Source organism: Hemiscyllium ocellatum, chromosome 33 (assembly GCF_020745735.1).
Source record: "Hemiscyllium ocellatum isolate sHemOce1 chromosome 33, sHemOce1.pat.X.cur, whole genome shotgun sequence".
NCBI classification, from domain to species: domain Eukaryota; kingdom Metazoa; phylum Chordata; class Chondrichthyes; order Orectolobiformes; family Hemiscylliidae; genus Hemiscyllium; species Hemiscyllium ocellatum.
This window is the reverse complement of record NC_083433.1, coordinates 17,655,989-17,682,923: the sequence shown is the minus strand read 5'-3', so window position 1 is coordinate 17,682,923 and position 26,935 is coordinate 17,655,989.

The following is a 26,935-nucleotide window of genomic DNA, read 5'->3' as shown; positions in this document are numbered from 1 at the left end:
TTCTAAACCATACTAACCTGCCTCGAACTTTGGTTGTAATTGCTACAATCCTGGGATTGGCTATGTGTTTGCTGATCAACTTGTGTATAAATATACCTACAATAAATTTATGTATATGTCTTAAAAATCAATTTAACAACAAAAGATTTTCGGAAATAATTGTACAATTTTGTTTTCCAAGCATGATTAAAAGAATCCACAATAACAGTCATTGCTGTTCACATGTGCTTCCTCTCACAGCTGTTGTTTGGTTTTGTGGAGTTCATAACAGGAGTGTTGTGATGATGCTGCTCCTTTAACCAGGTTATGTTGTCCTTGGTTTCTTTTTCAGAGGGGTTATAAAGTCATGAATTCTGAAATGTCTGGCTTCATCTATTTGAAGAAGCTTTTAAGTTTAAAAAAAACACTTGTACAAAAACACTTGTACAATGAAAGGGGAGTGGCCAGTTGTCCCAGCTCAGCTTTTCTTTTTTTGTGTGTGGTTTTAGCAGTCTGCCCGTTCAGGGGCTGCTGGTCAATTTAAGCTGGAGAATCCAAAGAAACAGCTACAGTGGATGGAGGTTCCATGCTAAAACTCTCTGCCATCTCTCTCTCTCCTGTAAGAACCTGTGGCTGATTTTACCTTTTTGCTAAGAGGGTGTTTACGGGGACTGTTGCAGGCATTTGGATAGTCTGTTGGGTTTTCGGATAGGTTAAGTTATTCTGTATTCTGTTCTCTTTTGTTTGTGTTTCATTCGGTACTCTATAAATAATTTCTGCTTTGAGAAGTTTTGACCAGCTGCATCACTCCTAGAATATCCACTCTACACCTGCTCAAAACAACTGAAAAAGTTAGGGTCAGGACTACCTTGAGGGGTCTGGCCATAACAGATTGGGGGCTCTTTGCAGGATTTGTTCTGTAGATCTGATTTGGGATTAGTGTTGCTGGACTTGAAGGCAGCAAGTGGAGGTGTTGATGTCTTTTGTTCTGGGTGTTGATTTCAGTCAGTTTAAATAATGCTTGGGATAACAATGGCTCTTTCAGTGACTCAGCGTTTTCTGGGACTGGAAGAAGTGATTTTGAGGGTTTACAAAAAGTGAACAAGACAAAGTTGCTGGAATTGGCAACTAGGCTGGAACTGAAATTGCCAGTGTCACCAATAAAAGATGTGGTCATTACCGAAATAGCTCAACATTCAAATGTGCTGGAAAGGCCCTTAGGGATCTTTGGAAATGGCTCTTAACATTGCTCGGAGATTCTGGGGTTTGAAGATGCTTCCCAAATTTGTCAAGAAAGTATAGAAAGACAGAGGAAAGATGAACGTTTAGAATTAGCAAACAGGTTAGAATTGGGTTTAACCAGGGACAGAAGAAAAGCTGAAATTTTAATGGAGTTGGTCAAGCACTTGGGTATATCAGAGAGACAGAGAAGTGCAGTGGAATTAGAAAAAATTAAATTACAAGCGAGGCAACAGGAATTAGAAGATAAAGAAAAGGAAAGAAGGGCCATGTTACATGGTAAAGAAAGAGAGAGGAGGTTTTCACCTGAATAAATAGAAAAGGAGAGGAAGGGTCTAGCAGAGGAAAGAGAAAAAGCACACACCACTTTAGCAGAAAAAAAAAGTGTTAAGAGAGAGAAAAGGAGAGAGGAAAGGAAGAAAGAAAGCAAGAGTTTGAACTTCAGAAATTGGCACTTAGAAAGGAAAGTTAGCTTAAAAGGATGGAGATGAAGGCTGAAGATAAGCTTAGTGAGGAAGAGAGTGAAGATGAGCAAACCCATGGTAGCCAAAGGCCTGGTGAGAATCTGTTTAATTATATTCAAGCATTTTCTTAATTTGATGAGAAGGATGGGGAAGCCTTTTTCATCTCATTTGAAAAAGTGGCTAAACAGATACAGTGGCCAGTGGCCTCGTGGGTTCTGTTGATCCAAACAAAACCTGTAGGTAGAGCTCGTGAGGTATTCACATCACTATCAGAGAAGGTATCTGGGGCACATGAGGAGGTGAAGAAAGCCATCTTAAGTGTATATGAGCTTGTGCCAGAAGCCTGCAGAAATATTTCAGGAATCTGAGGAGGCACCCTGGTCAAACATACACTGAAGTTGAAAGGAACAAACAAAGTAATTTTGATAGATGGAAAAAGGCATTAAAAATAGAGCAAACCTATGAGATGCTCTTAAAGAGATGATTATTTTGGAGGAGTTCAAAAATTCACTTCCTGAGGTAGTGAGGACTTATGTGGAAGATCAGAGAGTTAAAATGGCTCGATTAGCAGCTGAAATAGCTGATGATAATGAGTTGGTTCATTAATCAAAGTTTGGCTTCCAACATCAATTTCAATCTGTGAGGAATAGAAATTGGGGAAAAGAGAAATCTTCATATGGTAAGGGTAAGTAGATCTTAGTGAAGATCATAAGGATAACTTACCACAGGGTAAAAATGTAACCCTTGAAGTGGAAAGAGAAGTTAAAAAGCTCTGATGTTTTCACTGCAATTAAGTAGGCCATGTGAAATCACAGTGTTGTCGGGTTACATAAAGCACTGGGAAGCCAGATGTAGGAAAACAGGATAAGCCAATGAATTTTGTTGGAGTAGTAACATAAAGCACAGTGAAGGCTAAAAAGCTGCACCAGAATGTACAATCTGCTCAGAAGTTGGTGAAGGAGGAAGTGCAAGATTTTCTTAAACTATATGCTTGCAATGGTAAAGTTTACTCACATAGGCTAGGGGCAGCAAGTAAAGAAGTTACAATATTAAGAGATACAGGATCCCTCAATCTTTGATGTTGAAAAATTGGAACTATATATCTTTGAAGGACTACTGCCAGAAAAAGTGCTAGTAATGGGAATTCATGGTGAGACAAGAAGTGATCGATTATATAGAGTGAGGTTAGAGTGTCCAGTGAAGAATGGAGAAATCGTGGTCAGAGTACTGAACATACTCTCAGCTCTAGGAATACAATTTGTCCTTGTTAATAATTTGATGGTTCACTCGTAGGAGTGCTGCTTTCTGTGGTTGAAAAGCCAGTGGGGACGCAGGCAACTGAACTATTAAAAACTGTATCTCCTGGGATTTTTCCTGACTGTGTGGTAACAAAGTCACAGAATCACCAGTTGAAACAGGAGAGATAAAGGGTATAAATAAGAGAGTTGAGGTGGAAGTAGCAAAGATCCTGTTTGATCAAATGGTTGACATAAAACATGAGTAAATGCTGACAGAGTAGCAATATTTAACTCAAACAAATTAACTGAGTTATAGCAGAAAGATGAAAATTTAAAGAAATTGTATCAAAAGACATAAATGGAGGAGGAACCCAAATATATCCCTGAATTATACTACCTTAAAAATGATGTCTTAATGCAGAAATGGAGACTATCACATATTCAGGCAGATGAAAAATGGGACAGAAGTTCATTAAATGGTATTGCCAGTGGGTTATTGAATTGAATTGAATTTATTGTCACGTGTACCGAGGCACAGTGAAAAGCTTTGTCTTGCAAGCAATATTGCCAGATCACAGAGTTAGGTAGCATAGATAGTAAATAATAGGTAAACAGCAGCAAAAACAAAAACACAGGTATAGGTGAATGTTAAGGGTTTGTGAGTCCATTCAGTATTCTAACAACAGTAGAGTAGAAACTGTTGCAAAACTGGCTGGTGTGTGTGTTCAGGCTTCTGTATCTTCTCTCCAGTGGTAGAGGTTGTAGAAAAATATTGCCAGTGGGATGGATCTTTAAGGATGCTGACAGCCTTTCCTTGACAGCAGGCCTGGTAGATGGATACTATAGATGGGACGTTGGCGTTTGTGATTGTTCAGACTGAGTTCACTACTCTCTGTAACTGTCTCTGATCTTGAATGGTACAATTGCCATACCAGGTAATGATACATCCAGACAGAATGCTCTTGATGGCACACCTATAAAAGTTGACAAGGGTATTCGCCGTCACGCCAAATTTCCTCAGTTGCCTGAGGAAGAGTAGACATTGTTGGGCCTTTGTAACCAGCGCATCCACATGAAGAGTCCAAGAAATCATGTTGTTGATGACCACTCCCAGGAGATCGACAATCTCCACTTGTTCCACTTCTGTGCTGTTAATGTGTCGGGAGGCATGAGCAACATCCTGCCAAAAGTCAGTAATGAATTCCTTGGTTTTGCTGGCATTGAGAGCTAGATTGTTCACAGTGCACCATTTTTCCAGGCCGTACATCTCCCGTTTGTAGTCTGTTTTGTCGCCATCTGAGATTCAACCGACGATGGTGATGTCATCAGAGAATTTGTAAATGGCATTAGCCTGGTATTTGGCAACGCCATCATGGGTATACAGAAGGGGGCTATGTACACACCCCTGGGGAGCTCCAGTGTTGAGCGCGGGTAGCGATGAAATATTGTCTCCAATCTTCACTGATTGTGGCCTCTGGGTCAGGAAACTGAGAATCCAGTTGCAGAGACTGGAGCTTAATCCGAGAGTACGAAGTTTAGTAATCAGACTCAAGGGCATAATAGTGTTGAAGGCTCAACTGTAGTCAATGAGTAGGATTCTTACATAGCTTTATAGGGTTTATGGAAGAGTTAACATAGGGTTACAGAAAGGAGATGTTGCAAGTGGCACCTGAGCTACCACTTGGGGGTCATCAAAAAGTGAGGAAAATCCAAACTAAAATACAAAAACATTTTTACGTTCCTTGACTGCACACAGATGTAGTTGAATTTTGCCAGACATGTCATACATGTCACGTAATTGGAAAACCACAGACACTAATAAAACCCATACCTTTAATTCCTATTCTTGCATTTGAGGAACCTCTTATAAGAGTCTTAATTGATTGCACAGGACCCCTACCTAAAACAAAAATTGGGAATCAATACTTGTTAAAAATAATGAATGTGTCCACTAGATTTCCAGAGGCCATTTCATTATGCAACATCACAGCTAAAAAGATTGTAGAGGATTTACTCAATTTTTTCATGAGATATGGACTACCCACAGAGATACAATCCGATCAAGGGTAAAAGTTTACATCAAAATTATTCAACGAAGTTATGGACAGCTTAAGAATAAAACAATTCAAATCTACTGCGTACCATCCAGAATTACAGGGAGCGCTAGAAAGGTGGCATTAGACGCTAAAGACCTTTTTGAGGGCTTATAGTCAAGACTATCCAGATGATTGGACAACAGAATTCCATTTGTACTTTTTAGCATCAGAGATGCACCAAATGAATTGACCAAATTCAGTCCATTTGATCTAGTTTTTGGGTATGAAGTGAAAGGTCAGTTAAAATTGATTAAGGAGAATTTGCTAAGTCAGAATTCAGAGACCACCTATTTGGACTATGTATCAGATTTTAGGAAACAGATAAGAGTGGGGAAGTTAGCAAGACAGCATTTAAAAGAATTACAGCATGGAATGAAGCGGAAAGCAGACAAGAAATCAAAAATTTGCAATTTTACTATCGGGGATGAGGTGTTAGTGTTACTTCCGGTGATAGGTGAACCTTTAAAAGCTAGGTTTAGTGGACCTTATCAAGTCAAAAGGAGGTTGAGCGAGGTAAACTATTTGGTAAGGACGCCAGACAGAAAGAAATCTCACAGAGTGTGTCATGTGAATATGCTCAAAAGGTATTTGACAGGAAAGGAAAGCAAAAGGAGGCTGTGTTATTGGTTACAACACAGTGTGTGAAGAACCAAGTTCAGAGGAGTTTGAACTGGACATTCCTCAAATTAAATTGGACAATGAGGAAGTTGTCAAAAATTGGGATAAATTATTGAGTTACCTTTCAGAGGAAAATCAAAATGACCTGAAAGAGTTATTGCTATTACATGTGGAAATATGTGGAAATAAGCTAGGAAGTACTAACTAAACTATGCATGATGTAGATATAGGAGATGCTGTTCCGATTAAGCAACATCCTTACAGGCATAATCCTCTAAAGTTGTATAGGGTCAAAAGGAGTTTGAATGCATGCTTCAAGGCAACATAATTGAAGTGAGTTGCAGTGACTGGAGCTCACACATAGTAATAGTGCCAAAACCAGATGCTACCCAACAGCTATGTGTGGACAATCGCAAAGTCAATGCAGTTACAAAGACTGATGCATACATGATTCCACACTTGCAAGACTGTATTGTAAAAGTGGGACAAGAAACTTATATTTCGAAATTGGACTTGCTCAGAGGCTACTGGCAGGTACCTCTGTCCAAAAGAGTGAAGTCTATTTTGGCTTTCTTGATGTCGAATGGACTATATCAGTTTAAAGTCATGCTATTTGGTATGAAAAATACGCCAGCCACATTTCAAAGACTAACCAATTAGGTCATTTCCGGCTTACCCAATTCGGTAGTTTATATTGATGACCTGGTGATATTTAGTTACACATGGAAGGAACATTTGCAACATTTATCCAAATTGTTGATTGACTTTGGGAGGCAGGCTTGGTAATAAACCTGGCTATAAGTGAATTTGCTAAAGTCCAAGTCACTTTACTGGGCCATATTGTTAGACGTGGACAAATGGCCCATGGAATGCAAAAACAAAGGTAACGGGGGAGTTTCCCAAACTATCAACCAAAACAGCAGTACTATGATTCCTGGAATTGTGTGGACTTTATCAGACATTCGTGCCAAATTTTTGCAGTGTGGCTGTTCCACTCACTGAATTGCTAAAGAAAGGCAAGAAGTTTCAATGGACAGTGGACTGTCAGAAAGCATTTGACAGCCTGAAAGCTGTGTTAACCAATGCCTCAGAATTATCCACACCTAATTACGCAAAGCCATTCAAGGTAGCTATCAATGCAAGGGTGTCGGTGCTGTGCTGTTACAGGAAGACAACAGGATGATAAGAAAGACCTATCGGGTATTTCTCCAGGAAACTGAACATTCATCAGAAGAAATATTCAACAATTAAGAAGGACACTTTGAGTTTGGTGTTGGCAATACAACATTTCAAAGTCTATGTTACCAGTAATGTATGTGAGATAATCATATAAACTGAAAATAGCCCATTGAAATTTGTAGAGAGAGTTAAAGACGAAAATCCCAGACTGTGTGGGTGGAGATTGTTGTTAGAGCCGTTCAATTTGAAACTTGTGTATGTGGCAGGACGAGAAATAGTGATTGCTGACGCATTGCTGAGACCTGGATGAGAAATGGAGGCGTTCAATGGCAGGAATAAACAGACTGAAATAGCCTGTAATAGTGTATATTTGCATGTTTATGGTCAATATAATGTACAGTATATGGGTATTGTCATATACTAACAGTGTAATATTAAGGTGTTTTAAAATGAAGCCATCTTTGGATATTGATGGGTTTTTTTTGAAGGGGGAGATGTGATGATGCTGCTTCTTTAACAAGGTTATGTTATCCTTGGCTTTTTTCAGAGGAGCCATAAAGTCATAGATTTGGAGATGTCTGGCTTTATCTATTTGAAGAAGCTTTTAAGTCTAAAAAAAACACTTGTACAATGAAAGGGGAGTGGCCAGTTTTCCCAGCTCAGCCTTTCTCTATTTTCATTTTGTGGTTTTAGCAGTCTATCCGTTCAGGGGCTGCTGTTCAGTTTAACCTGGGGAATCCAAAGAAACAGCTACAGTGGAAGGAGTTTCAATGCTTAATCTCTTTGCCATTTCCCTAACTCCTATAAGAACCTGTGTCTGATTTTACCTTTTTGCCGAAGGGGTGTTTATGGGGACTGTTGCAGGCACTTGGAACATTAAGTTGGGGTAGTCTGCTGGGATTTTGGATAGGTTATGTTATTCTGCATTCTGTTCTCTTTTGTTTGTGTTTCGTTCAGTACTCTGTAAATAAATTCTGCTTTGTTTAATACGGAGAGATTTTGACCAGCTGCATCACTCCTAGAATATCCACTCTACACCTGCTCAAAACAACTGGAAAAGTTAGTGTCTGGGCTACCTTCTTGAAATGTTTTGAGGGGGTCTAAACTGGTCCATAACAGTGCACAATTATAATATATTTGTTTAAGTGTGTAACTGATCTGAAATGGAAACTTTCAAAATTCAGCTTATCAATGCCTCTTCTTTGAAAAGGGTGAGGGAACAATCCAAATCTCAAGTTGCCAACTGACTTTCCAGGAGTCAAAGATCTCCAGGACACTGCTGAGTGCAGCCCTGGTGAAAAATCACATGACAAAATAACTCTTCAGAGACCAGCATTCCATTACCAATCACCCTTTATTTACAAAGCACAGTCTTTAGCAACAGCACTGCCTCTCTATAAGTCAGGCATTCACCATTCAATATCTCTGACATTCGCCCTTTAATGTCAGCCAAGGCTCCCTGATTGGACCATGCTAATAGCCCCAATCAGGTAACTCATATTCTATGAGGTCCACTTGGCTGACCTCATTACAATCACTATGAAGTGTCTGTTTGGTTGACAGTCAAGCATCACCTTGTTGGGTAATGACTTTTATTTGCATTCCAATTGGTTTAGAAAGGTAGTGCATTGCAATGTGTTTGGCCGAGAATGGGCACATGTCATAGGAACACATTCAGTCTCACTGGCAACTCTAGCTTGAACTGTCATAGTTGAGAGAGATAGGCTTTTCAACTCCAGTTCCTGGATAAATAGCATTCTGCTGACTGCAAGAAGTTTTAGAAATTTATTCATGAGAAATGGGGGTTAGAGATAAGCCCAGGATTTAATGCCTATTCCTGGGCCCCTTGGGAAGGTAGTTATGATCTGCTTTCTCAAACTGCTGCAACTCGTGATGAATGAACTCTTATGGTACTGTTGGACAAAAAGTTCAAAAATATTAATCAGCACCCAGAAGGAATAAAGAAATTGTGATAAAGTCCACTTGATGGTGTTTGACTTAGAAAAATACTTGGAGGTGATGGTGATTCCATGCACCATCTGGTTTATCCTTCAAGATGGTGGAGGTTGCAAGTTTGGGAGGTACTAGCGAATTGTTGAAATGCATATTGCAAACAGTATTTGGTGTTGGCACATTGCACCACTGATGTAGAAAGTGAATCTTTACATAGCCAAATGTGTGTTTCACTGTCACACGCACATTAGACAACTTTCCATTCAATGATCTACATTAGGGTGTCTCCTGGGTGGTAACAGCTGACTCTGCCACTGCCTCAGCTCATTTGCTGCTCCAAACCTCATCCAAACCTCAACTCTAAGCATTCTGAAAGTGTGAGGGTTCAAGTTAGGATTGCCAACTGTGTTTGAATGTGTTCCTGGAGGTGTTACCACATGACTTGCCCCTAATCTCCAATCTTATTCAGCCAAACAATAGACATCTGGCCTGTTCCAACCTCCAGGAACTTGAGGCCATCTGCAAGTCAAGTAAAAGCATTGTGCTATGCTTGCTGGAGTTCTGAAATCCAAACAGAAAGTACATGAGACACCCAACAGAGTAAGCAGCATTTATAGACAGAGAGCCAGAGTTGATGTTTTGAGTCTGCTATGACTCTGCTTTAGAATTAAAGTGGGTGGGTGGGGGTTGGTGGTAGAATGTTGGCTTTATGCTGTTCACAAAGAAGGAGGATGCAGGGGTGGAACAAATGGCGAAGGCACCCTGAGCAAAAGAGAAAGGCGAGGAATGATACATCAATACAGATTAGGCATTGATAGTAAATAGTGGAATAGTGGAAACTAGGTCAGCTTTGCTGAGAGCAAATCCAAACATAGAAGATGCTGATGGCAAAGGGGCTAACCAAAATGGAAGGCAATGTGCATGATCTAGATTAGATTAGATTAGATTACTTACAGTGTGGAAACAGGCCCTTCGGCCCAACAAGTCCACACCGACCCGCCGAAGCGCAACCCACCCATACATATACCCCTTACCTAACACTACGGGCAATTTAGCATGGCCAATTCACCTGACCCGCACATCTTTGTGACTGTGGGAGGAAACCGGAGCACCCGGAGGAAACCCACGCAGACACGGGGAGAACGTGCAAACTCCACACAGTCAGTCGCCTGAGGCGGGAATTGAACCCAGGTCCCTGGCGCTGTGAGGCAGCAGTGCTAACCACTGTGCCACCGTGCCGCCCTAAATCTGAAGTGATTGCACACAATGTTGAGTCTTGAAGGCTGTAAAGTACCCAAGTTTAAAACAAGGTGCTGTTCCCCTCTCTGTCATTTGAAAATTTTCCCAAGCCCAAATTGGCACCATTGCCCATTCACTTATCACCACTGTGTTCACTAACATTCCACTGGCTCCCTGCCTGGACTGGAGGGCTTACCGTATGAAGACAGGTTGAATAAGCTCAGATTTTTCTCTTTGGAGAGAAAGAAGAAGAGAGGAGACCTGATTGAGGTATACAAGATAATGAGAGGAATGGATAGAAGAAATAGCCAGAGACTTTTCCCCAGGGCAGGATTGACTGGTACGAGGAATCATAGTTTTAAGGTACTAGGAGAAAGGTATAATGGGGACATCAGAGAAAGGTTCTTTACACAGAGAGTTGTGAATGCATGGAATGTGTTGCCAGCTGTGGTGGTGGAAGCAGAGTCATTAGGGACATGTAAGCGACTGCTGGACATGCACATGAATAGCAGTGCTTTGAGGGGTGCGTAGGTGAAGTAATTTTATTTTATGTTAGGATTAACCTTCGGCACAACATTATGTGCCAAAGGGCCTGTTCTGTGGTGTACTTTTCTATGTTCTATGTTCTAACCATGTTGACTTTCAAATTCTCATCCTTGTTTTCAAATCACTCCACAGGATGACCATGTCTTATCTCGCTGGTTCTCCGGCATATCTATGCTCCTCCAAATCTGGCCTCTTCAACATTCCTGGTTTTCATTGCTGCACCATTGATGGCTGTTGCCTCCAGCTACCAGGGCCCAAACTCTGGAATATTCCCTCCCTGAACCTGTGTGACTCTTACCTGACTCTTAAGAGAAGATCGTTTAAGTCCCTCCTCAAAGTTCTTTGACCAACCTTTTCAAACACATCCCAAAACATTTGACACCATCCAGGACAAAGCAGCCCGCTTGATTGGCTCTACATCAACAAGCATCAACTCCCTTCACCACCGATGCTCAGTAGCAGTAGTGTGTTCTATCTACAAGATGCACTGCAGAAATTCACCAAAGATCCTCAGACAGCACCTTCCAAATCCATGACCACTTCTGTCTGGAAGGTCAAGGGCAGCAGATATATGGGAACAACACCACCTTCAAGTTTATTTCCAAGCCACTCACCATCCTGACTTGGAAAAATACCACGGTTTCTTCACTGTTGCTGGGTCAAAATCATGGATTTCCCTCCCTGATGGCAATATGAATCAACCCACAGTAGGTGAACTGCGGTGGCTCAAGAAGACAGCTCAACACCACCTTCTCAAGGGACCTAGGAACTGACAATAAATGCTGGGTCCAGCCAGTCATACCCACAGCCCACAAATGAATAATTTTTTTAAAATAATAAAATTAAAATCAAAAGATCTGTGGATGCTAGAAATCAGATACAGATCAGAAATTGCTGAAAAAGCTCAACAGGTCTGGCAGCATCTGAGAGAGAGAAATCAGAGTTAATGTTTCGGGTCCAATTACCTTTTCTCAGAACTGGACCCAAAAGTTAATTCTGATTTCGCTCCACAGATGCTGCCAGACTTGCTGAGCTTTTCAAGTAATTTCTGTATTTGCTTTTCAAAGTCCACCCTGGTATCTCCTCATGTTCTACGGTGTCATATTTTGTTTGTAAGTTGCTTTGAAGCATTTTGGGATGGTGTATTGTGTTAAAGGCGCAATAGAAAGTTCTTATTGTAGAGAGTGCAAGTTCCCTTTCCCACCACTCATTGGATTCAGCTGTTTTCTGCAAGGAGGAAATGTAACAGCAAATGAGTAAATCTTTTGTTCGGTGTATTTTAAGTAGCAAACAAGTTTTATGGTAAATGGGTAGTTTTTCTTACAGAAATGTTGTGAAAATGCTTGAGTGCTGCCTGAATGCATTGGGACTGTAAGTATGAATAATTACTGTCAGTCTGTAGTGTTCCTTATTCGCAGTCTTCCAAGTTATTTTTTGACCCTGCTGCTCCTGCTCTTGAACAAGCTCATTACTTCCTCTCATGTTTCATTTGCAATGAGTGAACAGATCAATTCAGTTTAAGGATAATATGGTAACTGAGAAAATTAATTGAACATTTTTTTCACTATCATAATCTGTTACCTTTAACATCCTCAAGTGACACTTGCCCTCCATTGTTATCTCAATATGTGATTGATTTGGAGGTCTATTTTTAATGTAACTGGATAAGGGGCTTTTGCAGTGCAGTGTGAGTGGCCCCATCACTGTGCTGGGAAGCTTAGGTTCAAGACCTATCTGCTCCAGATGCATGCAGTAACAACTCTGAACAAGTTGATTAAGGTAGCACAGTGATTAGCACTGCTGCCTCACAGTGCCAGGGAAACAAGTTCCATTCCACCCTGGGGTGACTGTGTGGAGTTTGCACATTCTCCCTGTGTCTGCGTGGGTTTCCTCTGGGTGCTCCGGTTTCTTCTCACAGTCCAAAGAGGTGCAAATTAAATAGATTGGCCATGCTAAATTGCCCACAGTATCCAGGGATGTGAGGCTAGGTGGATTAGCCATGGAAAATGTAGGGTTGTAGGGGAGGGTGGGTGGGTCTGGGCACAATGCTCTTCAGATGGTCGGCGTGGACTCTGAATACACTGCTTCCACACTATTGGGATTCTATGAAAATACCTATGGTTATTGGGCTACTAATCCAGAGTCCCAAGCTAAGGTTCCAAGGATTTAGATTCAAATCCCAGATAGTGAATTTTGAATTCAACAAAATAATATACAGATAAAAGATAGCCTCATAATCACTGTCAATTATTTGTAAAAACCCACATGCTTCATGCAATCCTTACCTTCTCTGGCCTTCATGTGAGTCAAGAGTGTGGTTGACTCTGAAATAACTTACCAAGCCATTCAGTTCAAGGTCTTGCTTCCCATACAATAAAAAGGGCACTAAAATGTTCTCTGATAATTTCCATAAGGCAGGTCAGCATTTGATGCACATCCCTAAATGGCCTTGAACTGAGTCGGAGAGGAGCCACATGTAAAGCAGAGAGAGAAACTAGTAATAAACAAACGCTATGAACTGAAATAACTCCAACGATGCATACATCTCAACACCACATCAATCTTTATTTACATGTGCATATTACATAAGCTCAGACCATATATCTCAGATCCAGGATAAAGAGACTCTCCAAACCTCCTGTTTATTTTTTTGCAGTGAAGGCAGGCTCCAGGCAGCAGCAGCTAAGGTAGGCCCCAGGTGTGGTTGGGGTCCAGGCAGTAGCAGCAGCAACAAGCCTAGGTGTAGGCAGGGCTCAGGCAACAGCGGCAGTGCTGAGATGTAGGCAAAACATCATGTTTTTTTTTAATTTTATTAAACAATTCACAGTTTACAAAACAGTTAACATTTACAGCTGTAGACAGAGACACAAAGGAATGGCAAAGCCAAGTCCCAAACACTGACATTCAACCGGTTTTCAGGGAAATGAGGACAAACCGCAAATCCCTAGACCTCCTGTTTATATCTGACAGCCAGGGCTCCCTGATTAGACCAAGTTAACAATCACAATCAAGGATCTCGTCATCACCTGGCCTTCGTTCAAATCACTACGTGAACGTGTTGGAGCTCTATTCTGAGATGTACAAGACACAAAGGAACAGTATGTGTAATTTGCAAGCTTTGCTGTTTTTACTTTAGGGAGGTCAGACCGGGGAAAGACAGCAGATTGCCTTCCCTGAAGGGTATTAGTGATCTGGATGGATGCCTACATTATCAATGATAACTCTCATGGTCACTGTTACTGAGACTAGCTTTGCATTTCAGATTTATTGAATTTAAATATTACCAGCTGCTGTGATGGGATTTGAACCTGTGTCCCCACAGCATTAGTCTAGCCCGCTAGATGACCATTGCAGGGAAGCCACCACTAAACCACTATCTTCCAATGCACATTTCCTATATCTGGCAACTTACATATAGGGGGTCAGTCTCCACAATGCTCCTATAATAATTAATGCACTCGCCTAACAAAATATATTAATATCAGTTTTGAAATTTGCAAGTGACTTCAGCCCCATCTGCAAGCCTCAATATCATGCTATTGGATTTTCATGTCTGTATGAAATACATTCCTGACATTACCACTGAACGGTTGAACTGTAATTTTGATTTCATGCTTTCTTGTTCTGGACTCTTCCTCCAGAGTACGAAGAACCTAAGAACTTCTCCAATAATCTTAAGCACTTCAACTAGTTAGTTAAATACCTTGAATCAATTACCACTACAAATTGGTTCTATCCTATCCTCTGCTTCCTTAGAGATCAGGAAGCCCATATTTGTCACAGTTTCACAGAACGCTACACAGTTCCAAGTTAGATGCTAAATTGTTACCGGTAGTTAGTGCTGGAATTAGTCATTGCTAGTTGTAAGTGTGCATTATCTCCACCCTTCTAACCCTTCATTACGAGTTTAATTAGCTCTTGATCACTCTGGCAGTAACCATAGCAACATGGAAACTCTGATCAGGCAGCATAATGTGTTACGTCCGTGTTTATAGCCCAAAAAAAGCATGAGCATTGACGTTGAATCAACTTAATTGCTTCCCCTGCAGTGGAGTTATTTTACGAACATGCTACGATCGGCTATGTAAACCTAAGCCAACCCTTGTTCGCATTGGCAGGAACAGTCACAGCCTCCGAGGTCCCTAACACTTGGTTTTAAAGTGACGGTTTTCTGGCTTTTTATTTAAGGTAGCAGCTATATCTGAATGTGTCACACCAGGAAGGCCCAAGTCACTCTTCAGAATTTTTTTCTTTTGGGAGTAATAGTTAGGCTCACGCTGCAGTGCAACCCCAATGAGTGTTGTGCTGTCTTTCAGAAAAGTCATTAAAACAAAGATCAGTCTGCCCTATCAGGATGTGGGAGTTTCCAGACATTACTCAAAGAGTTGTGGAGCTCATCTGGTGTTCCATCCTATACACATCCTACAATCACACACAGGACCAGTAGGACACATGGAGGCCATTCATTTGTGTCATGTCTCGACCAGTTTTTGAAAGGGATATTCACTTGTCCCATATCCTACTCTTTTGTAATATCCCTGCAAATTTTCCTTTTTAAGTGCTCATCATTATCCCCTTTAAAAGTAATATTGCTGATTGCTTTCTGACACCACGTCAAACATTGGGGGATTGGGAGTGTTGTTGGTGGTCTGGGTCACAGTCTCAGACAGCCCAGATGAGCCTTCTGACCTGCCTGTCTCGGAACCTGACCACCTTCCCTAGTTCCCTCCTCTGCCTCCACTCTGCTCTAAACCCCACTCCACTCCACCACCACCACCCCCATCCCCATCCCCCACCCACCCCCAGCAGAGTTTGAATCATGTGGACCTACGTCACATCAATTGAAATGGGTCAGTTCAGTTGGGATGTTTGCAACTCAAGCTTTCGACTACAGAATGAAAATCCAGCCCTAGACAAACAAACAATGTTAGAATAAGGAATAGTTCAGTAAACGCAGGGGGCCAAACAAAGCAGAAAGCAGAGTTAGATGGGTTCAGAGTCCATCAGTGTACAGAGGTAACAAACAAGGATCATGAGGTGTAGACACATGTTAAGTCACAGTAAGGATCAATACCATAGCAATAACTTTGCTCACACTAATAAGAGTTGAAAAGTGTGGCATTGGATCAGGCAGCATCCGAGGAGCAGGAGAGTCCTCACCCTAATAGGAGAAGAGGGATTAACCTGACAAAGACAAACCTCTTTTTGGTAGTGGGAAAACTTAGTGGGGACAAAATTATCCGTCTGGGACAAAGTCATTTGTCACTTAGGAAAGCATGAGCTAATAATGCAAGACAGCCTTAAAAATAAATTGGAGCTGACAAGTAATAGGAGAGGTGATGGCCCAGTGGTATTAACCCCATCTGGTTCATTAATGCCCTTCAGGGAGGGAGACTGCCATCCTTGTCTGGTATGATGATTCCAGAACTACTGCAATGTAGTTGACTCCTAACTGCCTCTGGGCAGTTAGGGATGAGCAATAAATGCTGGTCTCGTCAGTGATGCCCACATCCCATGAATGAATAAAAAAGAAACTAGTGACAGCTGATGAAGTAGTGTGGTAGATGTCATGCAATTGATATTTAGCAAAGTATCATAATAAGCCTGTTTGGAAAATTAAAGCCTATAGAATTGATAGAACAGTAGCAGTGTTGATGCAGAACTGGGTGAGAAGCAGAACATATCTAATTGTCGTGAGCAGTTACTTTTCAGACCAGAGGAAAGCATACACTGGTATATTCAGGAATACAGACAGACACACACATGAATACACACTCACACACGAACAAGCATTCACAAATATACAGTAACATACATTCAGTAAAAGTTGCCCTAGTCTTATTGAACCGTAAGTTGCTCTATTATTAGAGAGAGATGACTGGTAGTGGTTTAACCTGAAAGTCACCATACCTTGGGCAAGGGACAAGGTTCAGATGGAGAATCCTTCATGTTGACGGCAGCTAGTGCAGAAATTGAACCCATGCTGTAAGCATCAGTCTGCACCGAAAGCCAGACAAAAGCCAACTGAGCTAGTCAACCCCAAAACAAGAACATATACACAAACACACATGAACGCTAACACACTGCAAGCACAGAGAGCACCACAGACACAAAAACACATGAACATTAAACACATAAGCATTCACTCACAAACACAAATATGAACATATACACATGTGTGCTCTTCTTAGACACAAACACACATGTACCAAGACACATAAATAGAAAGTGGGACATAACACCAGCTCTTCACTGGAGGCTCACTGATGATGTTACCTATGGTTACAAAACATCTGAAAACAAACCTTCCAGCTCACTGAGCAAAATTACGACCTGAACCTTAACCTGAGCTACAAATCCACTCAAAAATCGTAAACACATGTACACACATGAGCACTCAAATACAGACACAAACTCATAGTCATACACGCATATACCCCTCACACACAAGCATGCATATCCACATATGTACATATGCATATATAAATAATCACATACATACATATACAAATGTATATACTGTACATACTTGAAAATTTACAATCTGTTTGATTCAATGGAGCCAAAGACTCAGCAGTCTAAATTACCAGATGCATCAGGTTAAAATCAAGACCATAGGCACAGATGTAATCACAAATGCACACAGACACACGTACAGCCACCTACACACTCACACTCACTGCTAGTGAAATGTACTCAACAGACTGTGGGCATCACATTAAAAAAGCAGCTTCTCCAGAACAAGATACCCACCAACGTGACTCTCACTTGTAAAGTGAAGTGCTACAATCATCACCATGGATACTATCAGACATGGAAAGATTTCAGTGACACCTCTTGATAACGGACTGAGTATGAAAATAAATGTAATGACAAATGTCACAATTTAATCTGTTTTTGAACAGTTTTTTACTAGGTGATTAGTTTGTCTGGGCTGTTCTTTGCCATGGGTTGATCAGCTACTGTTGCCAGTTCCTCAGTGGCATAATATGACTCGCCTTCTGTCGTTTCCTGCCTGTTCTTGGAACAGTGCCCGCTCTTGGCTCCAGATAATGCCATGACACCAGGGGCTGAGACTGGGAACTAGTGGGTACAAGCACTTTACATGGGCTCCCTCTGCTGGCTCAGTTGATTAATCCCTGGCCCAGGCAGACCTGGGAGATCTCAGATTTAATTTTCACTCTGAACTGGCTTATTGATCTCAGCAAGATTATTTAATGATCACAGTGGGCAACTGGAAAGTTGATTTTAATTTCTGTAGCAAGAAAGTGTGCATGTCTGTATATGTACATTTGTGTGTGGTCCCCGTAGGCATGCTTGTGTGCCTACATGCTTATGTGTGTGCCCACATGTGTATACCAATGTATGTCTTTTCTATGCACCTATATGTTGCACAAATGTGCCTGCATATTTGTTGGCGCGCGTGTGTGTGTGTGTGTGTGCGTGTGTATCCAAGTGTCTGCACACGTCTGTGTACCTGAATGTGCACATATATGTGAGCATTGATATGTATGATTTGGAAGTGCCAGTGTTGGACAGGGGTGGATAAACCTAAAAATCACACAAAACCAGGCTATAGCCCAATACGTTTATTCAGAGGCACTAGCTTTCAAAGCGTTGCACCTGATGAAGAAGCAGCACTTCAAAGCTAGTGCCTCTGAATGAACCTGTTGGACTATAACCTGGTGTTGTGTGATTTATAACTATGCATATGTATGTGTGTGTGTGCACATCTGTGTGTGTGTAAACATATGGATTTGTGCACATGTGTAGTTGTGTTTATATATTTTTATTCATCCAGTGGACATCATTGGCTAGTCCATTATTTATTGGTCATCCCTATTCGGTCAGGAGAATGTCGTGGTGAGCCGAATTCTTGAAACACTGCAGCACTTGTGATGTAGCGATTCCCATAGTGTTTTTGGGGAGAGAGTTCCAGGATTTTGACCCAGCAGCAGTGAAGGAACAGTGATGTATTTCCAAGTCAGGATGGTGTACCTTTAATGTGGTGGTGTTCCCATGAATCTGCTGCACTTGTTCTTCCAGTCAAGGTTGATTGTTTGGAAGATACTGTCAAAGAAGCCTTGGTAGATTGTAGCTCCTCGCGATCAGTCTTTTATTTATTTATCTCGCATTATTGCCAATTCTATTGGAAGTTCATTAACCAGAAATATTGACTATGTGCTCATTTTTCACATATTTTGGAAAAGTGTCATTCTCATTGAGTTTCAAAGAGAGATTTCCTCTGTGAGGCCTAGTGAGTTTTGTCTCAGTAACTTCATTGGACAGCTCTAAGGGCAGTTAAGAGTTAACCATGTTGGTATGAGACTGGTCGCCTAATGACCCAAACCAGGTAAGGATGACAGAAATATTTCCCTAAAAGATTTTAGCAAGCCAGATGGACTTTTAACTGCAATAAACTTCACCAATTTCTGTCTCTTAAACAATGTTACAGGTATGATACCTGAAATCTGGCCCATCTGAGATCAATTTCCCACCAGATTGTAGATATTTTTATATCTCGAGTTGGGTGGTTTGGAGCAATTGCTGGTCAATGCTGGTTATATGACAAGTTAGTTGGAGTGGTGCACAAAGCAATAAAGCCAGTAACTAGTCTGGAGCCACATCACACCAATGCAGTCCATAGCTAAACTGTCCAGGTAAGTTTGTGCTTTAATTTTATTCATTAAAACCTATGCAAAGAAGTGTCTTGTTTTCAGATAACTCCGATTTTTAGATGAGTGGATTTCAGGCACTTTCCATGCACTCAATCAAGATCTGGTCTGGAGTTGCTATGAGCAAGTTAGCTGCTCCGTTTCCCAATTACAATATTAATCATACTTCAGAAAAAATACTTCATTACTCAAAATTTCTTAGAATGACTTATTATTGTAAAAGGCACTTCCTGATTGCAACTTCTTTCTCTCTCCTCTTGCTGTCTACAGCCTTTCCCAACTACGAAGAGAATGAGCTGGGTTGCAGTGGATGACATTACAGAGTGTTCTTTTTGCCTCAGGGCTTTCAACTTATGCATATCAAGGAGATTGTCTGTAGTTGGCCCATAATTGAGGGGCCTATGCATTAAATGAAAGGATATTCACATTCCAGGGTTCCTGGATACCACAAATTAAGGCTCACCACTTCAATTGCTGCTCAGGAATACGGAGCTTCATATCAAAGCAGTTGTTCAATGCAGGTCATACATGGTCTGAAGATTACTAGAGCAGGATAACTAAATGGTTCCATCTTGTGCTTTATCCCTGGACCTTGCAACATGCAAAGGACCTTTTTGAACTTTGTAATTCCTGGAGAAAATATAAACAGGGCCTGGAGTTTGACCAGCTCCTTGGTGCTGGGCAGGGAGGTGGCAAAGTGGCATAGGAATTGGTCAGTGCCCAATGTTTTCCTGCACCCATGCCATTTTGAGAGAGAAGAAGGACCCACTCGGATCCCTCTCAAGATACTTAAGTGTCCAATGAAATGTCTTCCCACTTCTACTGGCAAAGGACACACTACCATGTTACCAGATTGTGAGGATAGGCCTGGTGCCTACTCGTGGCCTCTGGGAGGAGGCAGCCTTCATTTTGGGCACTCCATGACCCACAGAGGGGCACCTCATTCCGCCTCCCAGTCCGTGTGTGTGTGTGTGTGTGTGTGTGTGTGTGATTCATTCAAGGGATACGGGTGTCTCCAACCATTCATTACTCATTCCTAATTGACTGGGAAAACGTGGTGTCAAATTGGTTCATGATCTACCACAGTGCATTAGAAGAAGCAAGTCAAGTAATATTGGTTACCAGTACAATCAACATATTACTTGTAGACTTTTCTTGTTGCTATGAGTCAAGGCTTATTGTGCCACTTGTACAAGGATACCCATAGGATACGTTCAGTAGAAGATGAGCTTTGCCTTCATTAACATGACTGGTTATGGCATATTTTTCAATAGCTAGTTACATTATATCTATGACACTCTTGTGAAAGACCCAGCTCAACATAAGAAGAAGTACATGGTCTTACTTTGTTAACACTGAAACACTGTACACCACCCAGTAAACACATGGAGAACAGGAACAGTCTTCATATCCTTTTGGGTGGAACTTATCTTGTGATTTCAGGGACTAACTGCCTTGTACAGCTTGAGGAATAAACAAAAGCATTCAGCTGGCCAAGAAGAGAGCCATTGGATTGTACTATCTGAGCCACTGCTCCAGATAGTACTGAGTGTACACTAAGGATGGAATCTTTAAAAAAGGCCCCTCTCTGATGTCTCAGGTAGATGTTTAAAGATCCCACAGCATCAGCTTGAAGAAGACCAGAGAGGTGCTCCCCTGTATCACAGCTCACAGTCATGCCTTAACCAACTGGTGGCTGTTTGTTGTAAAGTCATAGAGTTATATAGCACAGAAGCAGACCCTTCAGTCCAACCAAATATCCTCAATTAATCTGGACCCATTTGACAACATTTAGCCCACATCCAACTAAACCCTTCTTGTTAATAGACCCATCCAGATGCCTTTTAAACATTGTAACTGCACCTGTCTCCAGCACTTCCTCTGACAGCTCATTCCATACATGAAAAAGTTGCCCTAAAGTTCATTTTAAATCTTTCCTCTCTCACCTTAAATTTATGCTCCTAGTTTTGGACTGCCTACCCTGGAAAAAGACCATGGCTATTCACCCCATCCATGCTTCTCATGATTTTATAAACCTCCATAATGTCACCCCCTCAGCTTCCGATGCTCCAGGGAATTGGGAGTTTGCTGTGCGTGAATTGCTTGCCACATTTCCAACATGACAACACTCCCCAAGTTTTTGTGGCTTTCGTCATGAAAGCGACAATGGAAGTGCAAGATATTTCTCTCTTTCTATGCTTCATTCTGGTTTCTTATATATGAGTGCAGTTTTAACACACTAACAGCAGGGGAGACATCTGATGGCAATAATTTCCCCGTATCCATAGCAATAGTTGATGACGAAAAGTGGGTCATCTCTCTGATGTCTGTGTCACTGATATACACACAGAGAGCATTGTGTTTGTAGCTGGCAGTTATCAGTGTTATCTGCAGCACACCAGTCATTGAGGAGATGACTTTCGGGAGCATAACTTCTTCAGATGAGAAGAGGTGAGATAGTGCTGGGCCGAAGCCAGTAAATACAGACTACAGGTGTGGGGGCCTATGGGTAAAATAATCGTGCAATCCTGGGTTCAAATCTCAGCAGAGTCATCAGCTCACAGACACAATGAACCAAATGGCTTCTTGCTGCAGTGCATGTCCTTACAAATCTGGGTGCGGGTCAGTCAGTGCATCACTGCAATAAAGAAAATCAAACCACTCTTGGTGCTGATTTTTGCCTTCCTGAGCTAAGTTCTTTTTCAGTCCACACATACACTGGAATAATTCTATGGACTGCCCTGGGGCACCAGGGCCAGTCAACTGTTGGGTGCATTACCTATCAGGGTAATCCTGTCTCCAGCAGATAGTCCTTGCTTCCAAACGTAGATGGAAGTACTGATCAAGGCATGGAGTTACTCAGGATTTATACAGTTCAGCAACAGGCTATTTTGATGATAGGGTTCCACACCACTGCCTGCCCGATCAATATATTCCTCTAGTCCTTTCTCCCTTACTGATCTATCAGTTAAGTCCATCAATGATATTTCCCTCAGCCAGCCCTCTCAGTAGCTGGTTTTACATTGTCACTATTCTTTGGCTGAAAATGTTTCCCCCCAAGTTCCTCACTGGATTGATTCATGGCTTGGTTTAATTATTCTGCCGAGATTTGGATTCTCCCATACTTGAAACTGTCACCCCTATGAAACACCTTCAGTGACTGGTTATTCAGTCTCCCTGGGATTTACCATAGAGACAGGGTTTAATGAGCCTCTGATGTTTGTTGTGATGTAACTGTGACCTTGGTAGGCGTGTGATAAGACTCTAGTAGAAGGTTGGAACTTGTACATCTGAAAGCATGGATCCCCACAGCCTTACCATCAAGTGCAGCCCACATACTCACACACTAACATAGACCCTCTCTGATACACAAGCTCTTTCTCATACGCAAACACATACAGCCCCCACACTCACACCCACGCACGCACCCTCTCACAGGTTTATACCTCATCACACTCACACACATACTTTACCATGCTTACACACACACATAAACACACTCTCTCATGTGCACTTACACCCCACGTGCATACACTCACATACACACTCACTCCATCTCTCCTGAAAACATATACATAGAAGTTTACAGGGTGAATCTGTATTTGCAGAATTATATTTAATTTTGCTCAGAAAATGTATAACCTACACAGTCCATGTAGGATTCTGTCAATCCCACTTTAGAACTAGAATCAGTCAAGATTGGAACACACAGACTTTAACCTCACACCTTTAATACATTGCCTGAGCTGAGATGACACGTTTTGTTAGAAAACCTGAAGTTATCTTGAGAATGTGACTTAAAAGAAGTTCTGGGATTTACATATTAACAAACCAAAATGAGCAAAACCATTCTAAAAGATGAAAGACTTAATCTAAGTTCATTTAATATATTTCAGCCACATGACACTGCAACCTCTTGCTGTAAATTCGGTGTCATATGGTCCGACTCCACAACCACCTGATGAAGGGGCGGCGTTCCAAAAGCTAGTGCTTCCAAATAAACCTGTTGGACTATAACCTGGTGTTGTGTGTGATTTTTAACTTCCTAATGTTGTAATTGTACCAGACTCCACCACTTGCTCTGGTAGTTCATTCCACACACGCACCATCCTCTGTATGAAATTATTGCCCCTGAGATCCCTTTCAAATCTTCTGTCCCCAACCCCACCTCCCCACCTTAAACCTATGCCCTCTAGTTTTGAACTTCCCCAACCTGAGGAAAAGACCTTGGTTATTCATGATTTTATGAATTTCTATATGGTCACCCCTCAGCCTCCAACGCTCCAGAAAAAATAACTTCAGCCTCTTCAGCCTCTCCCTATAGCTCAAACCCTCCAACCATAGCAACATTCTTATAAATGTTTTCTGAACTCTTTCAAGTATCATAACTTTCCCATTAGCAGGAGTCCAAAATTGAATGCAGTATTCCAAAAGTTAACCAATGTCCTGTACAGCTGCAACATGACCTTCCAACTCCTAGACTCAATGCACTGACCAATAAAGGCAAGCAAATCAAATGCCCCTTTCACTATCCTGTCTACCTGGGACCCCACTTTCAAGGAACTATGAACCTGCATTCCATGGTCTCTGTGCTTGGCAACACTCCCCAGGAACTTGATTCTCCGAGAGATCAAATATTTGTGTCTTACTAAATCTAACAATGGTTGGCTAGAGATTTAAAAGCATTACAATTCAAAAATCTTTACCATGAGCCAAGTTTTATACATTTGTTGCACTAATTTTAATGAGAAGGAATCCAGTGCTCTTTATCATAAAACCCATCGAAAATGGTTCTGAATGTGTTCACTCCACCCACCTCTCAACTCAAACAGGGACAGTTAAACTCATGAGTATTATTACAATCAAGGTTAGAGAGTACATTGTCACTTGGTCTCACTACTGCGTGGGTCATAACATAAAATGAAAATTTTTTTCCCAGTTGTTAAAATGGCTAATTGGGTAACTTTTCCAATATCAGATTTTTAATTAAAAGATCTAGCAAGCAGATATTTCCAACAAATACAATTATTATTTTATTAGCAAAATAATCGTATTCAAGGAAGATGATTGACTTGTTAAATGAAATATAGTCTGGATGATGGAAGTATAAATGATTATTCCTCTAATTAACCAAAAATACAAACACAAACACACAGAATAAAAGTGGGAAAATGGACTTCTCTCAGCAGAGGTACACATTAAAGCAAAGCACTCTCAAGCTATTAATGTTATTCTGGAAGGCAAAAGGGATAAGGTACAAGTGCCTCAAGATGGCAATGGAATAGCAGCCCCGCGTGCAGCTCTTGAGCCTAGAGTTCATCTGCTTCTATCTGCTTTCTTCCTTTTTTTCTTTATATTTTTGCTCTTTTTCCCCCTTTTATTTTCTCATTCATTTTTCTTTAAAGCCTATTGCAGGGGGTTAATTGGCAACATCAGCACAACAGCGAGAGCAGGCCATGCATAGAATGGCAGCAGCACCTCAGCAGTAGACAGTGAATGCGGCTCCATCCGTCAATTGGAGGTGGCAGCAGTGGCATCAGGGGCGTTGTCCTGGTGTTCGCGACTGCCAACAGTGGCAGTGGTGGTGAAGCTCCTCCAGCAATCAGAGGTGGCAGCAACAGTAGACTTTTGAAGATGGTTGCACCAGCAAGGCGACATCTCAGAGGAGAGCCACTGGGGCTGGACTCTTGGCGAGGCAGTGGTGGCAGCCTGGCCCGGCAACAGAGTCATGGATTCCAGGTTGCAGTAAGCCCAGAGCGGAGACTCCTGGTATTGGCAGTAAGGTATGCCCAGGGTAAGGACTCCTGGTGTCATCAAGGCAGTAACAGAGCTAGGGACTCCTGGTTGGGTCACTGCAGCCTGATGCAGTCACTCTTGGTTATCAATGATGTGGCGGCGACAGCAGCTCCCTGATTGTGGTAGACCCGGAGCCAGGGATTCCTGGTTGGTGGTGAGGCAGTAGGAGTAGTAATGGAGTCAGGGACTCCTGGTTTCAGGATGAGTGGGGATTCAACATGGGACCTGGCATGGGAATCAGCATCAGCGAGGTAGGCTCAGCGGCAAAATGATGGCACCTAAAGAGTGGAGACTCCTACATTGGCACGTTCAGTGCAGGCGGGGTGAGGCAATGAAAAAGGGGTGAAGGTGAAGGTGCAGGCATCTTTGGTGAACCAGCTCATGGTTCAGGACTCATTGCAGAGGCAGCAAGAAGATAGACTCTCTATCAGTTATATCTTTTTACTCTTAAAAAATTCAAAATGATGCTGGTTTGGTGACAGTTAAAGCTTTTCTACTGTATTATTCACTGTAAAATGTAAGTGACAATAAACAATTCAATATTCCAAAATCTGTCCATCTGATGTTCTGACATGTGGTCAGGTCACTAATCCCTGAAGTCTTAGTAGACATATCTTGCTCCAGAAATACAATATTGGGATGTTCCTGAAATCACTCTTCTTTGAACTCAACAAGAGGGTTTTTCTCAGAGATTGGAGAGACCAGCTGGATAGCCCTTCCTCACAGGTTTCTTGTTCCATAACAAATTCCCAAGACTAAAACATTCTCTACCCAGTCAGGATCAAACAGTGACAGCAGGTATCTGCAGCAATGCAAGCAGTTTTTACCATCCATGTGATTTAGAGTCATTGAGACATACAATTTTACAGTACAAAAACAAACCCTTGAATACAACTCATCTATACCAACCAAACATCCTAACTTAATTTAGTCCCATTTGCCAGCATTTGGCCCATATCCTTCTAAACATATTCTATTCATATATCCATCCAGATGCCTGTTAAATGTTGTTATTATACCAGCCTCTACCACTTCTGATAGAAGCTCGTTCTATGCATGTATCACCCTCTGCATGAAAATGTTGCCCCTTCAGTCTCTTTTAAATCTTTCCCCTCTCACCTTAAATCTATGTCCTCTAGTTTTGGACTCACACACTCCAGGAAAAACAACTTACCTATTTACCCTATCCATTCCCCTCATGATTTTATAAAGTCTATAAGGTCACCCCTCAGCCTCCAACACTCCAGGGAAAATATCCACAGCCTATTCACAAACTATTCCCTATATCACAAACCCTCCAACCCTGGCAACATCCCCATAAATGTTTTCTGAAGCTTTTCAAGTTTCACATCATTCCCAAAGCAGGGTGACCAGAACTGCATAGTTTTCCAAAAGTGGCCTAACCAATGTCCTGTACAGTCACAACATGACCTCCCAACTTCTATAGTCAATACTTTTACCAATAGAGGAAAGCATACCAAGCATCTTCTTCGCTATCCTATCTACCTCCAACTCCACTTTCAAGGAACTGTGAACCTGCACTCCAAGGTCTCTTTGTTCAACAACAATCCCCAGGACCTTACTATTAAGTGTATAAGTCTTGCCCTCATTTGCGTTTCCAAAATGCAGCACCTCGCATTTATCTAAATTAAACTCCATTTGCCACTCCTGAGCCCATTGATCCATTTGATCAAGATCCCGCTGTACTTTGAAGTAACCTTCTTCATTGTCCACTACATCTCCAATTTTAGTGTAATCTGCAAACTAACTAACCATACCTCCCATGTTCACATCCAAAATCATTTCTATTAATGATGAAAAGCAGTGAACCCAGCACCCATCCTTTTGGTACATCACTGGTCACAGGTCACTGGCCTGAAAAGCAACCTTTCACCACCATGCTCTGTCTTCTA